At 34.6% G+C, this 18,539-nt stretch overlaps 1 pseudogene across 1 annotated transcript; it reads right to left on the bottom strand.

Annotated features, from left to right (window-relative positions):
• Positions 1-13,846: 13,846 nt before the first annotated feature.
• Positions 13,847-16,079, bottom strand: LOC149893572 (uncharacterized; annotated as a pseudogene). Its single transcript, XR_016447842.1, has 2 exons — positions 15,822-16,079; positions 13,847-15,608 (listed from the first exon to the last, which is right to left on the bottom strand). The product of XR_016447842.1 is annotated as an uncharacterized LOC149893572 (transcript).
• Between the last annotated feature and the right edge of the window lie 2,460 nt (positions 16,080-18,539).

Genomic DNA, 18,539 nt, shown 5'->3' with positions numbered 1-18,539 from the left:
TGAAGTAGATAAATTGTCAGTCAAACTTAAAAAAGGGGGGAGAAAAAAGCAAATTAATTCAGAAGAATTGAGTATTTTAAAATATAAAGCTGATAATGCTGAATCTGCACCAGTCTTTTATGCAAAGACGTTTACTAAAAATGAGAAAGACGGAATACTTATTACTTCTTTATTCCATAGAAAGAAAACAGATCTTGATATACAAAATGGAGTTAAAGGAGAACGCAGTAATAGAAATTTGGTCAGATCTTCTGGGCATGATTTTATCAATCAAAGATGTTATGCTATTGGAGGACTTAGAATTGAGGGGGTGTATATTGGTCCTTCGATTGTGTCTATTCAAGTTAAACTGGTTGAAACCGTCATTGTAAAAAATGCGCCTTTGCCTCATAGCATCATGATGTGTGAAGACTTGAATTTAGAGGTAAAAGAATTGGATAATGAAATAAAACCGGATGATGAAATGTAAATCACTTGTGAATTTTTAAAATTTTTCTGAATTTTAAAAATGATCAACGTTGAAGGAATAGTACTACCTAACAAACCTCTCACCAACTTTCAATTAATAGAGGCTGCAAAAAAGCTTAAAATTAAAAACTTTAGAGGAGTTTTTGTGAGGGATGAATTGCCTAGAAAGACAAGAATAAAAGAATGTGGAATTACCAATACGGGAGATTCTAGCACAGATGGATTTCATTGGGTCTGCTGGTATAAAGACGGAGACAAAAAATACAGCTTTGACTCTTATGCTCAGCCTCCTCTTGTAGAGCTAGTCCATTATTTAAAAAGACCAGTCTATTATAACAGCGAAAGAGTTCAGTTTGGTAACACGTCTTATTGTGGACACTTGTGTCTTTACGTATTGAAAAAATTACAAGAGGGGAATGACTTTCAAAGCGTTATTAACACACTTTGGTGAAAAATTCGAATAATTTCTAAGGATCTGAAGGATCTGAAAAAAAAAGTCGTGACTATATAAAATGATTGACATATTTGGTAGAACTGAATTGGGAAGGTATTTCTATGACCCTTCTTCATCAACAGTTATAACGGGTGATCTCTATGTCAGAACAGATGGAAACAGCACCATCACTGCAGACTTGGATTACAACTCTCATAAAATCATCAATTTAGGTGAGCCGACTAACGCACACGATGCTGCTACTAAAAATTATGTGGATACGCATGCGTCAGGAGGAGGATCATCGATTGGAACTACAGATTTGGATTTGAATTTCCACAAGGCGATCAATTTGAACGAACCCACTAATTTGCATGACGCTGCTACAAAAAATTACGTCGATGTGAGTTCGAGTCAGTGTGTTAAAACAGACGGATCAAGCACGATCACTGGAATCATCGACATGAATTCACACAAAGTGATTAATGTGAGCGATCCTACCAATTTAAAAGACGCTGCGACAAAAGGGTATGTCGACACCAAAGTCTCTTACAATAACATTTCTTACGCTGACATTAACATGACATCGCACAAATTGACTAATTTAGCAGAGCCTACATCAGCCTCAGATTCAGCCACGAAAAACTATGTAGACACGCATGCTTCAACTACTGTGGGAGCCGCGGACTTGGATTTGAATTCTCACAAGTTGATCAATGTGCTCGACCCGTCAAGCGCACAAGACGGAGCGACAAAAAACTACGTCGACTTGCTTTTGCAAAAATCGAGTTTGACCAGCAATGTTCCAAGCTCGAGTTTCACCAGTTTGGGATTCAAGTCTCAGACGGTGGAAGCATTAACCACTTCTCCTGTGTTTGCGTTTTCCGGAAAATCTGGAGTGCTGAGAAGGTTGTGGTTGGCTTTATACAGCACCTCTGGAACAAATATTCCCGGTCAAGTTTTTATTCGAATCTTTACTGACGGTGAAATCAATGTGGGGAATTATGCAGAAACCACGGAAGGAATTGGATTAGATCAAACAGGACTTGCTACCGATTTGCTTTTTTCACCTTTAGGAGGAGCTTTTTACGCCAATTCTTTACAAGGATGCAACATGTATAACACCACTTCCTTGGGAGGATATTTCACATTGGACATGCCTTTCAGAAACGACGTCTCCATTCAACTGGTGAACAAAAATGCTACAGCCATCACATATTGGATTCAACCCTTCATTTCCACTCTTGCTTCCATTCCTGCTTCCATCCCTCTTTTCAAGCTGTACTGTAATACATTCCGATATATGAGCACCACTTATGGCAGCGAATACGTTCTGATGAACACCAAAGGAAAAGGAAATGGCGTGTCATTGAAATACATCAAAATGCACATCATCGGCGCTTCTGGAAACTGGTGGGAATCTCGAGTTAGAATGTATGACGGAAATCTTCCTCCTGGCAACGGAACCGTTCTCACTCCTTGTACTTCATACAACACCAACAATTACACCTACTTTTCTGGATACGACCGTGACAGCACATGCTTCTTTGCCTCTTCAGGATTAGAAGATTTTTATTTGTCGTCATGGAACGGAGCAAATTTAACTTCCTTCAACAACAAATCCACAGGTCTTTTGTATCAATCCACCACATCCATCGGATCAGCCACCACCATTTCTTTTTACAGAAATTTTGGAGAAGCAGATTCTATGCCTACAGTTGCAGCAGGTAGAAGACTCGTTGTCACGCTCAACTCTGGTGATGCACAAGTCGGTCAATCTGGAAGCTTTTACCTTCTTCTTGGACAAGTCTATTATTACGCTTAAAAATTTCACAAGTGAAATTCCATGGATCTAAAAGATTAAATGTACAGATGAAAAAAAAATTTTAAATGACTTAAATAAATTTCTTACTATATAAAATGAATGCAGAACTAATGAATATGTATCGAGATCGACAGAGTGCACTAATAGAGCGAATAAATGCAATGGTAGACCCAACGTATAGAGAAGTGAATGATCTTGAAACTGATCAGTTAGTATTAGACAGAGAATATGTATTACCTGATAGTATGTTTGAAATGATTAATGAATTAAGAGAAAGAGCAAGAGCAAGATCTGAGAGAGAAAGAGATGTAATCGAAGAGGAAGAAGAAGAATTTAATAGATTAGATGAAGCTATTATATTTAGTTGGGATAATAGTTCAGAAGAAGATGATAGTTCTGACGATGATTCTGACGATGAGGCTGTTCCTTACAATAGACCTATGGTAGCTGACCCTGAAGATGACAATCCTGAGGATTTGCCATACAATGAGTCTATGCTAGGTGCTCCTATAGTTTTAGATTACAATTCGATGAGTGTTGAAGAACAACGTGAATATGATGAATTCTTATATGATCAATTTTTAGAAGATATGCGCGATGAAACGGGAGGAAACAACTTTGTCATTTACATCGAAGATGAGGAAGAAAGAAGAAATAAATTAAAGATTAGAGCGTTGATTAAAGGCTTAAAAAAAGATAAATATAGAACGTGTGCTTCTGCTGCTTAAAAAACAATAGTCATTTTATTCTTTACATGTGAGGAATAAAATGATGTATAAAAAAATAATTTTTTTGTAATAAAATGGAAAATCATGTGCATAAAAAATTATTTCATAATGATCGAAAGACGTGTAATAAATCATATCTTTTTTTCGATAAGTATTTGAAGCATCCTCCTGTAAAAGTGGGAACTAAATATGAAATATTTGCTCAAAAAGACATTACACTAAATCGACTAAGCCATCAGAAAATAACTTTTATGTTTGGAATAAAGCTTAAAAGCGGATTAGCTTTAGTGAATTTAAGAGAAAGCCTAAAATCAAAACTGGATTATTACAGTCACAGCATCATACTATCAGAGTCGGTGGATAATGTGATCATGGAAATTTACAATAACAGCAAGTCAGATGTCATTATTAAAAAAGGGGAAAGTTTATGCTTTGTCAATTTCATTAATGAGTGAAAAAAAATAATTTTTTTGTAATAAAAATGGAATACAATTACGATGCTAAATCTAAACTTTATCCAGTTCTTCCAACAGCTCCTGCAGATGATGGAGGACATAATTACCGTCTTCAGAAAATAAGTGAAATCCAAAAAGAGATGGACAACGAGAGGAAAAAGAGAGTGCATCTAAGCAAAAAGTATCATCGCGCTTTCAGAATCATTTCTTTTGTAGACACTACGTTGCAAGCAGGTGGCGTTGCACTTGGAGTTGTTGGAATTGGAACTTTGAGCACCATCGCTGCTGCTCCTGTTGCGATTGCGTGTGAAGGTGTAGCTATTGGAATGGGCTTTTTGTCTATTGTAGGAGGACAAGTGAACAAAAAACTAGCATTAAAAGCGGAGAAGCATGAAAAGATTAAAGTGTTGGCAGAGTCGAAATTGAACACCATCAACAGTCACATTTCAAAAGCTTTAGTAGACAATATTGTGAGTGATTCAGAGTATGAATTGATTTTAGACGAGCTTCAAAAGTTTAAGAGCCTGATGAAAGAAATAAGAACTAAAACAAAAATCAACATTGACGAGATAACTAAAGAGTCGTTAATCCAAAAAGGAAGAGAAGAGACCATTCAAGCTTTTAACTACATTTTCAAAAAAGGAAAATGAACGCAAACGAAAACGAAAAACTCGTTTGCGTTTAAGTTTTTTGTTGCGTTTTAAAAAATGTCCTTTTTTAAAATACTAGACCCTAATAAGAGGGATGAACTGGTGAAAGAATTTGTTGAAAGAAGAAAAAGAATATATCAAGATAGTTTGAATGAAAATATTTATGATGCTAATCTTCAGACTGATTTGAGCAAGCTTTACAAGCCTCTCATTGAAAGCAATGAAAAGATGCAAAACGAATTAAAGAGCATCACTGACAGAGGGGTTGAAAACACTCCACTGGCTTTGACTTATCCAGAAAGCGAGCCGTCGTCAATTAAAAGAATGAATTTAGGAGGTCTTGCAAGTTACTACATGGCGAAATATGCATCGAAAAAAGAATTATGCGATAAAGTGTTTGGAATTCACGCAGAAGATGGAAAATTGCGTATTGGTAAAGAAGAGGTAACCATCGATGAAAACGATATCATTATTGGTGAAGAAAAGTATGATGGAACAAGAGGACTTTGGGAGTTAATTTCAAAGTCGAAACCTGATAAAAACAAGTATACTGATGACGATCTTGAAAAATATGGAAATATACTTATTAAAACTAAAGCAATGGAGCAAGAAAAGGAGCCAACCAAACCAAAATCTTCGGGAGGTGAAAAGTGGAAAACGATTGTTTCAAAAATTTGGGAAAGAAATTACACAAAAACAAAGGGCTCAAAAGGTCGTGGTGTGATTATACTTCCGAGTGATCCAAATGCTCTTGTGGAAAAGCTAAACTTGAGTATCGCTGCATGGCATGCTGGAAATAAAGAGTCGAGAAATGTAGCTGTTTCCATTTGCGATGAGCTGTTGAGACAGAATAGGATTAATAAAGACGAGTACAAGTCGATGATGGCGTATATCGATATGAAATAAAAAAAATCTTTGTAAATAAAAAAATGATCGTTTATAGAAATAGATATGTTAAGAAGCATATTGTAGGTGGAAGTGGAATAATTGACACGCTTAAGAATTTCTTGAGAAGAGCAGCAGCTTCAAACGCCTCAAGAGCGGCATCTACTTTGGCTAATAAAATTGCAAAAGCTGAACTAGGAAGAGAAACTATCAGGGCTACTAAATCTGCAGGAAAAGAGCTAGCTTCAACAGCCATTTCCACTGCTAGAGATGTGGCGTCTTATGTTAAAAACAAGTTTATCGATATTAAAGAATGGGTAGAACCCTACGTTCCAGAAGTAGTTAAGAATCAAGTAAACGAATCAGTAGAACAAATCGATAAAAAGATAGAGTCTATCAAATCACTTGTATTAAAAACAGTGTATAAGCAGCCTGTGTCAAAACCTTATAAAATAAAATTCAAGTTGGCTGAACATTCAGCGGAGAGTTCCGTGAGACAATTTTCTTACAGACCTTCTCATATATACCAAGACCTTACAGCCTTTTTTAATTTGGTGAGAGAGTCTGCCATTCAAACCATGGAAGGAGAAAGAAACACCAAAGTAAGAATTGTTTTAACGTGTGAAATGAAATCTGTAAGCATGATGACTGGTGAAGAAGTGACTCGGGAAGCAAGCTTTTCATCAAGATCAGAGATTGTTCTAGAAGCTATGGATGTAAGAGAGTTAAGAGAGCTCATGACTGAAATGGAAGAAAAAGTCTTGGAAAGTAGTGTCAAATACAATGCTTTAGGATCCAATTCGATTCTATCTAAGATTTTAAGAATGGATATCAACTTTATCGATTACGAACCTCTCAGCGGTTCTTCCTATATTGAGCTTCCTAAAAAGCTAAAAGACAAAAAGGCAATTATCAACATGAAAAACAAGGACAATGAATGTTTCAAGTGGTCGGTCACTCGAGCGTTGAACCTAAAAAATAAAGACAATGAAAGAATTGACAATGATCTTATTTTAAAATCAAAAGAGCTGAATTGGAATGGAATGGAGTTTCCTGTCAAGACTTCTAAAATTAAAAATTTCGAAAATAGAAATACTGACATCAGAGTAAACGTCTTTGGCTATAAAAAAGAAAAACTTTATCCTTTGCAAATATCTAAATTTAAAGATCGAAAGCACTGTGTTGATTTGTTACTCATTTCAAACGATGTTACAGACCATTATTGTCTCATTAAAAGTTTGAGTCGGTTATTGTCTACGCAAACATCAAATCATCAGCATAAAATGCATTATTGCAGAATATGCTTGCAAGGCTATGACCTGGAAGAAAAGCTTCAACAACATCAGCCTTATTGCTATAACAACGATGCAGTCAGAATCAAACTTCCTAAAGAAGGGTCGACCGTTCATTTTAAAAACTATCGCATGAAAATGAAAGTTCCATACGTTGTCTATGCAGACTTTGAAAGTTTCATCCAACCTGTCGTTGACAACACTGAATATGATAGCGAAAAGTCGTACACCAAGAAATATCAAAAGCACGTACCAAGCGGCTTCTGCTATTACATCAAATGCTTTGACGATAACCTTTACAAAAGAGATCCTGTCAGGTACACAGCGAAAAGCGATGACGATGACGTGGCTCAAAAGTTTATAACCATGCTTGAAGCTGATCTTATAAAGATTTTCGATAAGATTGATTTAGTAAAAAAGAAAGTGATGACGGATGAGGATGAGAAGAAGTTTGAAGCTGCAACTGAATGTCACATTTGTAATAAAGATCTTGACGGCGACAAAGTGTGTGATCACTGCCATTTGACTGGGAAGTATCGTGGAGCTGCTCATGATGCTTGCAATAAAAAATATCGAATTCCAAAATTCATACCTATTGTCCTTCATAACTTGTCTGGTTACGACAGTCATTTGTTTATTAAAAAATTAGCTGGAAAAGACGGAAAGCTCAATTGCATACCCAACAATGAAGAAAAGTATATTAGCTTCTCGAAAAAAATCAAAGTCAGAGAATTTATCGATGATAAAGGTGAACTTCGAGAAGTGTGGAAAGAACTAAGGTTTATTGACAGCTTCAGATTCATGCCCTTCGGTTTAGACAAACTATCTAAAAATCTCACCGATGATCAGTGCAAAAACGTGGCTATGTACTACTCTGGAAAACAGTTTGATTTAGTAAGAAAAAAAGGTGTTTACCCTTATGACTGGGTAGACTCGATTAAAAAGTTTGACGAAACGCAATTACCACCTATTGAAGCCTTTCACTCTAAACTGAATGATGAAGGTATCAGCGATGAAGACTATGCACACGCTCAAAACGTTTATAAAGAATTTGGATGTGAAACGTTTAAAGACTATCATGAGCTATACAACATGTCTGACGTTTTGATACTGGCTGATATCTTTGAAAATTTCAGAGACACTTGCTTGAAACATTACGGTCTTGATCCTGCTTGGTATTACACCTCTCCTGGTTTGGCTTGGGACGCTATGCTAAAGAAAACTGGAATTCGATTAGAGCTTCTAACCGATATTGATATGCTTAATATGATAGAAAAAGGAATTCGTGGTGGAATTTGCATGATCAGCAAACGACATGCAACTGCAAACAACAAGTATATGGACGATTATGATCCTTCAAAACCTTCGAAATTCATTCAGTACTTAGACGCGAATAATTTATATGGATGGGCTAAGAGCAAACCTCTTCCTGTTAGTGGATTCAGATGAATGACTGAAGAGGAACTTTTCAATTGGAAATCCATGCCTTGTATTCTGGAAGTGGACTTGAATTATCCTAACGAGCTTCACGATTTGCACAACGACTACCCTTTAGCACCTGAAAGACTAACCATTGGAAAAGTATCCAAGCTCGTTCCCAATTTAAACCATAAAGAAAAATATGTCGTTCACCATGAAAGTCTAAAAATATATGAGCGATTAGGACTGATCATTAGCAAAATTCATCGAGGTATCACCTTTGAAGAAGAAACATTCATGAAACCATACATTGACCTCAACACTGCATTAAGAGCAAAACCTGGCATAAACGAATTTGAAAAGGAATTTTTTAAATTGATGAACAACTCTGTCTTTGGAAAAACCATGGAGAATATTCGAAAGCATGTTAATATTAAACTCGTTACCACTAAAAAAGAAGTCTTAAAATGGTCAAGAAAGGTAAATTATGATAAAAATACCATTTTTGATGAAAAACTCGTCGCGATTCATATGAAGAAAACAGAAATCTTTTATGATAAGCCTGTTTACTTAGGACTGAGCGTTCTAGACATAAGCAAAATTCTCATGTTTGAGCATCATTACGATTACATCAAACCTAAACACGGAGACCGTGCAAAACTACTCATGACCGATACTGACTCGCTCGTTTATGAAATAGAAACGGATGATTTCTATCAAGACATTGCTAACGATATTGAGGCTAAATTTGACACAAGCGAATTTCCTAAAGACCATCCTGCTGTTCAACACTTTGGATTTGACTCTGGGTTTAAAAATAAAAAGGCAATAGGTAAGTTTAAAGATGAAACCGGCGGCAAACAAATTAAAGAGTTTGTTGGACTTCGACCTAAACTCTACTCTTACAAGATCGCTAAAAATGAGCACAAAAAATGTAAAGGGGTTAAAAAGAAAGTCGTTGAAAAACGCATCACTCACCAAGATTACTACAATTGCTTAATGAACAAAAAAGAAAAGCGGAGAAGCATGAATGTTATCCGATCTCATCATCACGATATCTACACTGAAGAAATTAACAAAGTCGCACTCAGCGCCGACGGTGACAAGAGGATACGAACGGAGGATGGAACTCATAGAACATTTGCCATCGGACACTACAAAAACGGACTGTAGAATAAAACCCTGCTTCTCATTTATGGATTATGATAAACTCTTTCCTACAGAGTAATGACATCTCACATTATCAGAAAAAATATATTACAATTTATATTTTTTTAAAACAAAAATACATATCACATCTTGAAACTAACAATGCGTCAGAATCTTGAAAAATATTCATGTCTACAAATAACAAACTCGTCTTGAATCTATCCATGCGCTAGAATCGCATACCCCTCTTGAATTTCCTTAAGTATAGAAAAGTGTCAATGCGCCAGAATCGCATACCCCTCTTGAATTTCATTAAGTATAGAAAAGTGTCAATGCGCTAGAATCGGCAATGTATAGTAGTATTGACAAATTCAACAGAAACGAATTCAGCGTTTATTTCGACAACCTTGCAGCAGACTCAGCAAGCAACGTTTATATTAAAACAGACGGATCAAGCACCATCACTGCAGATTTGGATTTCAATTCGAACAAAATAATCAATTTGGCAGAACCAACCAACTCACACGATGCCGCAACAAAAAATTACGTCGACACGCATGCTGGTGGAGGAACTGGCACGGTGATTGGAGTTGCAGACTTGGATTTGAATTTTTACAAGGCGATCAATTTGAACGAACCAACAGTTCTTCATGACGCCGCGACAAAAAATTACGTTGACGTCAGCTCGAGCATGAATGTGAAAGTGGACGGATCGAGCACCATCACTGGAGCCTTGGATTTAAATTCCCACAAGTTAATCAACGTCTCTGATCCAACCGCTTTAAAAGACGCAGCAACAAAAAGCTACGTCGACACCAAAGTGTCATACAACAATATTTCTTACGTCGACATCAACATGACGTCACACAAGCTGACCAATTTAGCCGAGCCTGTTTCCGCTTCAGATTCAGCCACCAAAAATTACGTCGACACGCATGCTCCGGCTGGGACTACTGTGGGAACGGCAGACTTGGATTTGAATTCTCACAAATTGATCAATGTGCTCGACCCGTCAAGCGCACAAGACGGAGCGACAAAAAACTACGTCGACTTGTTACTTCAAAAATCGAGTTTGACCAGTGTCGTTCCAAGCTCGAGCTTCACCAGTTTGGGGTTTAAGTCTCAGACGGTGGCAGCATTAACCACTTCTCCTGTGTTTTCGTTTTCTGGAAAATCTGGAGTGCTGAGAAGGTTGTGGCTAGCTCTTAATGGAACCTATACAGGAGGATTACTTGTTCCTGGTCAAGTTTTTATTTGAATCTTTACAGACGGTGAAATCAATGTGGGGAACTATGTTGAAGTGGCCGACGGAATCGGTGTGGACACTACCGGTCTCGCTACTGATTTGCTCTTTTCCCCTCTTGGAGGAACAGGTTACGCCAATTCTTTGCAAGGATGCAATATGTACAACACCACTTCCTTGGGAGGATATTTCACGTTAGACATGCCTTTCAGAAGCGATCTCTCTTTTCACTCTTGCTTCCATTCCTGCCACCATCCCTCTTTTCAAACTTTACTGCAGGACGTTTCGATATATGAACACCACCTACGGAAGCGAATAAGTTTTGATGAACACACACGGAAAAGGAAATGGTGTGTCATTGAAATACATCAGGATGCACATCATCGGAGCTTCTGGAAACTGGTGGGAATCCAGAGTCAGAATGTACGACGGAAATTTACCTCCTGGCAACGGAACCGTTTTCACTCCATGGACTCCATACAACACCAACAATTACACATACTTTCCTGGTTACGACGGTGACAGCACATGCTTCTTTTCCTCCTCCGGATTAGAAGATTTTTATTTGTCGTCATGGAACGGATCAAACATCAACTCGTTCAACAACAAATCAACTGGACTGCTGTACCAATCCAACACATCTATCGGATCCACCACCACCATCTCCTTTTACAGAAATTTCGGAGAAGCTGATTCCATGCCCAGCGTCGCATCCGGAAGAAGGCTCGTCGTCACTCTCAACTCCGGTGACGTGCAAGTCGGTCAATCCGGAAGCTTTTACCTTCTTCTTGGTCAGGTGTTTTATTACGCTTAATTTTTCGCGAACGATTTCAACACCTTAACACCCATTAAATTTTTTTCATTACGCCTTTTGTCACGTCATGAAAAAACCTTTTCCCGACACAAACATTTTCACACCCCAAAAATCATCAAAACATTTTCACACCCCTCAATTCTCAAAAAAACTCAAAACGGGCATCAAAAAATTTTCATGCCCTCAATCATCAAAAAAATGCAGAAAGGGCATCAAAAATGGTTTTATCCCAGAACTCCCCTTTGATATTAGTCACATATGATAATGGAAGATTGTGAGGATAGTGAAGATGATGATATTAAAGATTCGGATTCATTTTTCGCTTATACTACTACGTCTTTGAGCTTGACTGCATCAGAATCAGGTTCTGAAGATATTAACACTGAAGAAAGTGATGGCAATCAGTACACAGACGTTCATCTAGCAGCCACTGCAATCAGTACACAGACGTTCATCTAGCAGCCACCGCCGAAAAGAGCTAGAACAACGGGTGGTCCAATATTGTATACTGCCGATCCTGGTTTGAAGATATACATGGAGAGCAAGAAACCATTAGATTTCTTTAGACTATTTGTTACAGAAGAACTTATAAATACTATGGTAGTTGAAACTAATCGCTACGCAACGCAAGAAATAAATAAGCAGCGTCCCCTCAGAAGAAGCTCACGTTTTAAAGATTGGAAACCAATAAATTCAGAAGATATGCGGCAGTTCCTTGGAGTTCTTCTTCATATGAGGTGTGTCAAAATGCCATCTTTAGAACACTATTGGTCTAAGAACAGTCTCTATAGATTTTCCTTATTTTCTAGAATAATGTCACGAAATAAATTCCAACTAATATTACGGTTTTGGCATTTTATTAACAATGAAGATTCGGGTAGTGGACGCTTATGTAAAATTATTAGACTTCTCGATCACTTAAATAATGCAATGGATAACATCTACTGTCCTAATAAAAATATATCAATTGATGAGTCAATGATGCTTTGGAAGGGACGTCTTGTATTCAGGCTGTATGTGAAAAATAAAAGATATAAGTATGGTATCAAGTTCTATGAGCTTTGCGAATCAGATGGCATTGTACTAAAAGTAAAAATCTACTCTGGCGAGACAACTCTCGATAAACATTTGTTGGGTCAAACGGGAGCTATTGTTTTAGATTTAATGGAAAAATTTCTGGGAAAACGTTATCACCTGTACACCGATAGCTTTTACAGTTCCTTTGAATTAACAAAGCACATGATAAATCAAAAAACATATACATTTGTGGTACTTTAAGAACTGACCGAAAGTCAAATCCAAAAGAGTGTACAAAAGCAAAACTGAAACAGGGAGACGTTATAAGCAGAAGCAGAGAAGGTGTAGTGGTTGCTAAATGGAAATACAAAAGAAACGTGCTAATGATTAGCAACATGCATTCATTGCAAATGATTGAAGTGACAAACAGAAGAGGAGAGAAGAAAATGAAACCCAACATTGTTAAAGATTACAATCAATATATGTCAGGAGTAGATAGGGCGGAACAAATGGTATCATATTATGATTGCCTAAGAAAGACAATCAGATGGTATAAAAAAGTAGCACTTCATCTCTTTAATACTTTTTTGTTTAATTCTCACTGTCTAAACAGCAAACATGGGGTAGATAAAACAATTTCCTTGCTTAAGTTTAGAGAATTAGTTGTTACTGATTTATTGGGTGAACGTTTGAATGAAATTGTGCCACTTCTCTTAACTCTAAAAGCTTCCCATTTAGTTAATTTTAATTTTTTAATATTAATTTCGTTCAAGCTGTTTAAATAATTAAGTTACATATATTTTATAGTTTTTTTGAATTAAAAATGCCTGGAGCAAATTGTGCTTTTCCTGAATGTGGAGTTACAAGAAACTCTAAACACCAAGGTATTGGAATATTTCAACTTCCAAATCGGCCAGACGATTTTCATCAACAATAGAAAAAAAAAAAAAATTCAACATTTTGTCAAAATTTAGAAACTTTGACAAGCATCTCAAAGAGCGCATTTTCCTTTAGCTTTTAGCTAGTGATTTTCTCTTATTATTTTATCTTTCGAATTTTTTCCTTATTTTTGTACGGATTATGAGTGCAAAAGAAAACTATTACATTTCATAAAATTTCTGTAAATAAAAGTTTCTAGATGCTTTTTTCATTAAGAAAACTTGTTTTTTTCGGACAAATGCCTTGATTTAACGTCACAAAAAAATCACCACTTTATTGTTTATTTAATAATATATAATATACATATAAAACAGTACAATAATAAAGTTTCAAAATTAATTATTTGAAATTTTATGAAAAAATTTAATCAAAAATTGTAACAATATTTATATAGCTTTTAGTATATGGTATGAAAATTAATGACATTCCGTCTTGGCTTTTAAAAAATGCTTAAAGTATAAGATTTCTTAACTTCTGCTATGTAGGAATTCTCCAAAATCAGTTATAACAACAGAAACTCTCCCTAAAAAATGGAATAAAATTATTACTAAAAACACTGATTGCACATAAATATGTTGTTTTAATTAATGTGAAGAATTAAAAATTACCCAACTAAACGAATAATAAATAATAAAACTAACTTGTGAGAATGTTGTTGTGAAAACAACATTCTCACAACACTAAAAATAAAAAACGACAATATCATTAAAAAATACATTTTTTTAAAAAAACTTATTTCTTGGCTTTTAGTGAATGATTAGAAGTAGTGTTTCAGTAATGAAACCACCTAATAATCATTTTTAACAATAGACACCAATGTGAAGGTAGCCAAGTTGTCTATCAACACAAAACATCAAAACAATAACATAGCAAATATACATAAATTAACTTAAGAATGAGTTAACACAGTGCTAGAGGTCAAAACAGAGCAAATATACATAAAATAACTTACAGGTTAATCAATACTGTCCTAGAGGTCTAAACAAAACAAAAATACAACAACAACATAACAGTGATAACACAAAACAATAGTATAGTAAATATACATAAAACGACTTACAGGCGAGCCAACATTGCGCCAGAGGTATACACAGAACACAAATATACATAAAACAACTTACGGGTGAGCCAACACCATGCCAGAGGTCAACACAGAACACAAATATACATAAAACAACATATGGGTGACAACATACGGCTGACACTGTGCCAGAGGTGTTGGCTCACCTGTATCCTATATCCACCTCTGCTCACTATTTCTTTATCGTAGACTTATCAGATGCTTTTTTAATGTTTGATCGAAGCCCACCTTTTGATTTAGTTTTTTTCAATATAGCTTTTTGCCTTTTGAACAACATCTTTAGCCATCGAAAACGATCTTACTCTTAAGTATAACTTTACCATACTCTCTAAGAGATTTGATTTAATTCCTTTTTCAACTTTAAACTGGCAGGAGTTCTCAACAATAGCATTATAAAAACTTTGCACAGTTGTATTTGTAATTAGCTCAGATGCCATATTTGCAATGTCAACTTTTCTCGACATTGAATTTATATTTCAGACCGAAATTTTATTTCTGTTTGAATAAATATTTGCAGACACTCTTCTGTGAGTGAGATCAGTCCACCTCTGTTTTGAACATCAATAAGTCTTTGTCCATGTGACAAATTTTTTTCAAGAATACAGTGTTTTAAAATAGAAATAATTGCTTGGTTTTCTTCAGATTGATAATGTTTACTGTTTTTTGCTTTTTTTAAAAATTTTGACAAAACGTAGCCAGCTAAGTATTGCAAGCCATCTAGTTCCTTTGCAGATATGGGTTTCAGTTCAATTGATTTATTGTCTGAAAAAGATGTTTTATAATAATACAGAATTTTATCAGTTAACGCTGTTGATAAAATTGTACTGCAAGGTTTTTTAAGATCATTAAAATATTTATCAGACTCTATTACAAGTGAAGAATATGTTTCCATGTAAAAGTTTTCACCATTTCCTTTCTTCACTAACTTTTTGTAAATTTTGTTGCACTGTTGATATAATGGATCATTTATTACATTGTTATATTGAGATAATTTTTTTAATATTATGTCTGGATAGTATTTTTCACTTAGCAAAGTATTTATAGCTTCATTAACTAATGCTTTTATTGTCTCAACTGATAATAAATTTTCTGCTTCAACAGTGTCAGGTTTTCGATTAGAATGTTTTGCACGGATGTGTCTTGTTAACCCACCCTTTGAATTATAACACTTTTTGCACTTTTGACATAAGAATACTGCAGATGTAGTCACCTAAGAATAACCATTACATATAAATTTTAAAGAGTAAAAAATAAATTGGAATTTTAAAAAAAAATTAGCGCGCTAAGAAATGTGAATAACTCTTCTGGTTTATTCACACACATGTACAAGCTGCTGACTGGATCAGTCCAATCTGAATAAACGATTACTATACTAAAATATTAATGTACAATGATTAAATATAACAAATGAAGTTTTACTTGCCTCGTCTAATGCTTCATTTAGATCGACTTCTATTTGATTATCCAAAAGATCCTGATCTATGTCCAAAAACATGAAATCTAAATCTTCACTACAAAAATATATATCACTTTCAGCCATTTTAAAATAAAGTTTGCACTTACTTTGATCAAGTGACTGCTATTTTTTAACCGTTCAAGTTTCGCATAAATATAAGCTTCAATTACGCGAGATTTCCCGACCAGGTATAACTTCTATTGACTATGGTTTAAACTAATCAAGTCAAGACCCAATAATAATAATTACAACAAGCAAAAAACATCCCGTAATACGGGTTATGGTAGGTCTGTTACTTAATTTATAGTGGCTGTTTTCCACAATTTAATGTTGCGAAACCTTAACTAATACCCTTTTAGAAAAAAGCCTTCAAATTGAAAAAATTAAACCATCTGAGTAATTTACAGCTGACATAGGTTGTATCAGTGTAAGGCAGAACCATTTTCCTCGACATTACTAAGTTCAACACAATACGTTTTTAGTTACTGACACAAAATAATAACACTTCATCATGCTTTAAATTGACGAAAAAGTAAAGCTAAATTCTTGTTATATTTTTTATAACATGAACTTTAATTAATATAGAGCGAATGTAAATTATACATGAGTTATTAATTTTTTGGTATCCCCTTGATACATGTTTCTTTAAAAAAGGAAATTGTCTTTAAAACGTTAAATGCGCACAACTAAATAAATTTGTTAAAAATAACTGAGCAATTGAGTACAAATACGTTTCAAACAAAAAAAGTTAATTTACAATCAAACATGTGTATAACAAATTTTAAAAATATGTAAACTTCGATTTTTTATATTGCATTAATGCGTCATACGACAAACCTAAAATAAAAATTGTAATATAAGAGCTATAGTCTGAGAAATTTAGGCAAAGTCTGGAAGTGATGTCTTCAAATTGCACTCATTTTTAGATATTTTGTAAAAAACAATGAAAGTAGGCCACTGGTAGTTTTTTTTTCTAAAATTTTTGTTAATTTCGGAGATATTGGGTCCCAAAATTTGGCCCGTTTTGAGAAAATTTTGCCCATGGAGTGCAATTGCTACTTTGAGGAGTAGTTTTAGCAACATGAATATGACAAAAACATTTCTTTTTCATTTTTTTACTAATCTGGGTAGATTTCTACAGTAAAAGTAAAAATTCAACATGATTACATTTTCAGTTGTATAGAAATCGTGGTCCGAAACCACAACACTTGAAATTTTACCCTAACTTTGAGCTCTAATATCTCTTTAGACCAATACTTGCACGTAGTTTTTTTAGGTGTTTTTGAAAGACACTAAGACATACATTGATTTTTCGGAACAAAAACCATGTGCATGCAAGGACCTGGGAAGGAGTAACCTGCCAAAAATCACTTTTTGCGTTTAACGCGCTTTGATAGATTACCCATAACAACCCTGGCCTTAGGTCCATCATGAACAGTATAAGTTATTTATTTTCCTTAAATATGTATCTTCCAATATCTAAAAAAAATCCATGTGCTCGGGTGATAAAAAGCCTACAGAAATCCTAGAAGTAGCCTAATTTTGCCAATTTTTAACTAAAAAAATACCCTAGCAACGGTATAGATATACTTAGCAACGGCTACTTTACAGCCTTTAATAATAAGTACTGCTATTAAAAATTTTAATATAATGCTTATTTTAAAGGAACTGTACAAGAGAACTTGAAAAAAAAATTTTTTTTAACTATATTAATGAAAGAAAGAACCATTAAGCTTCAAGATCGTTTTTTCCGTTTAAAACTGATGGGAAATACAGTTTTCTAAGAATTACCAAAAAAATATAAAAAATTTATTAATGGCCAATCTGAATCTCCACGTTGTCAATATCATCTTTTGAGAGTGAATAATCTCCTCTTTGATTAGTTAGTGTTGGTGCATCAATCTTACAAACAATGTCAAGAGACGAACATTGGAGAATATTTTCTTTGGTTGGCCACTTGAAGCAGTTCTTTCCAGGTGTAACAGAATATTCCATACAAGAAACATACATACCATCATCATTGACCTGATGGTTGAAGTAAAGTAACGTCTAATCATTGCTGCTTCCAAAATATTCCTTGAAATTAGTTAATCTGGTTAATAAACCAATAATTTTGTAATAGATCTCAATACACAAAAATACAATATTATAGTGTTAAAACTTCTTACATTTTTAATTATCAAACAACAACAATCCAATCACCAATTTGAAATTCAGCAAACAACTAAATATTGTTGTTTAAATCATCTTCTTCGTTTTCAGTTGCATTTTTCATATCAACAGTTTCATCAATCACATCATCAGTTAAGTTAACCTCTTCACAAAAAGTGGTTGCCAACCTTCCTGTTCTTTTTTGCTTACTCCATTTAAAAAATTAAACTTAAAGGATAAAGGAAATTGCTAAATGTTTATCTCAAGTCCCAAGAAAAGAAAAAAAATCACATTTTTTAGCATACATAACGGGTGATGACAAAAAAATGAGACTGCGTTCAATTTAAATTTGCATGTACTAATACCATTAGCTGTATATATATTTTGCATGTATTTTATTGCAAATTTATTCTAGTTTTAAATAAAAAAAAAAAGTAATTAAAATTTAACGATTTAAAATGAAAATAAACAAATCTAAGCAAGAGCTTCTCCGTGAACGTGTGTATGGATTTTACATGGACAATAAGCAAAATG

The sequence above is a fragment of the Hydra viridissima genome, unplaced genomic scaffold (assembly GCF_058129835.1).
Source record: "Hydra viridissima isolate aposymbiotic clone 2 unplaced genomic scaffold, HvirCarnegie_v1 scaffold_1, whole genome shotgun sequence".
NCBI lineage: Eukaryota > Metazoa > Cnidaria > Hydrozoa > Anthoathecata > Hydridae > Hydra > Hydra viridissima.
This window is presented reverse-complemented; position numbering and strand designations above follow the sequence as displayed.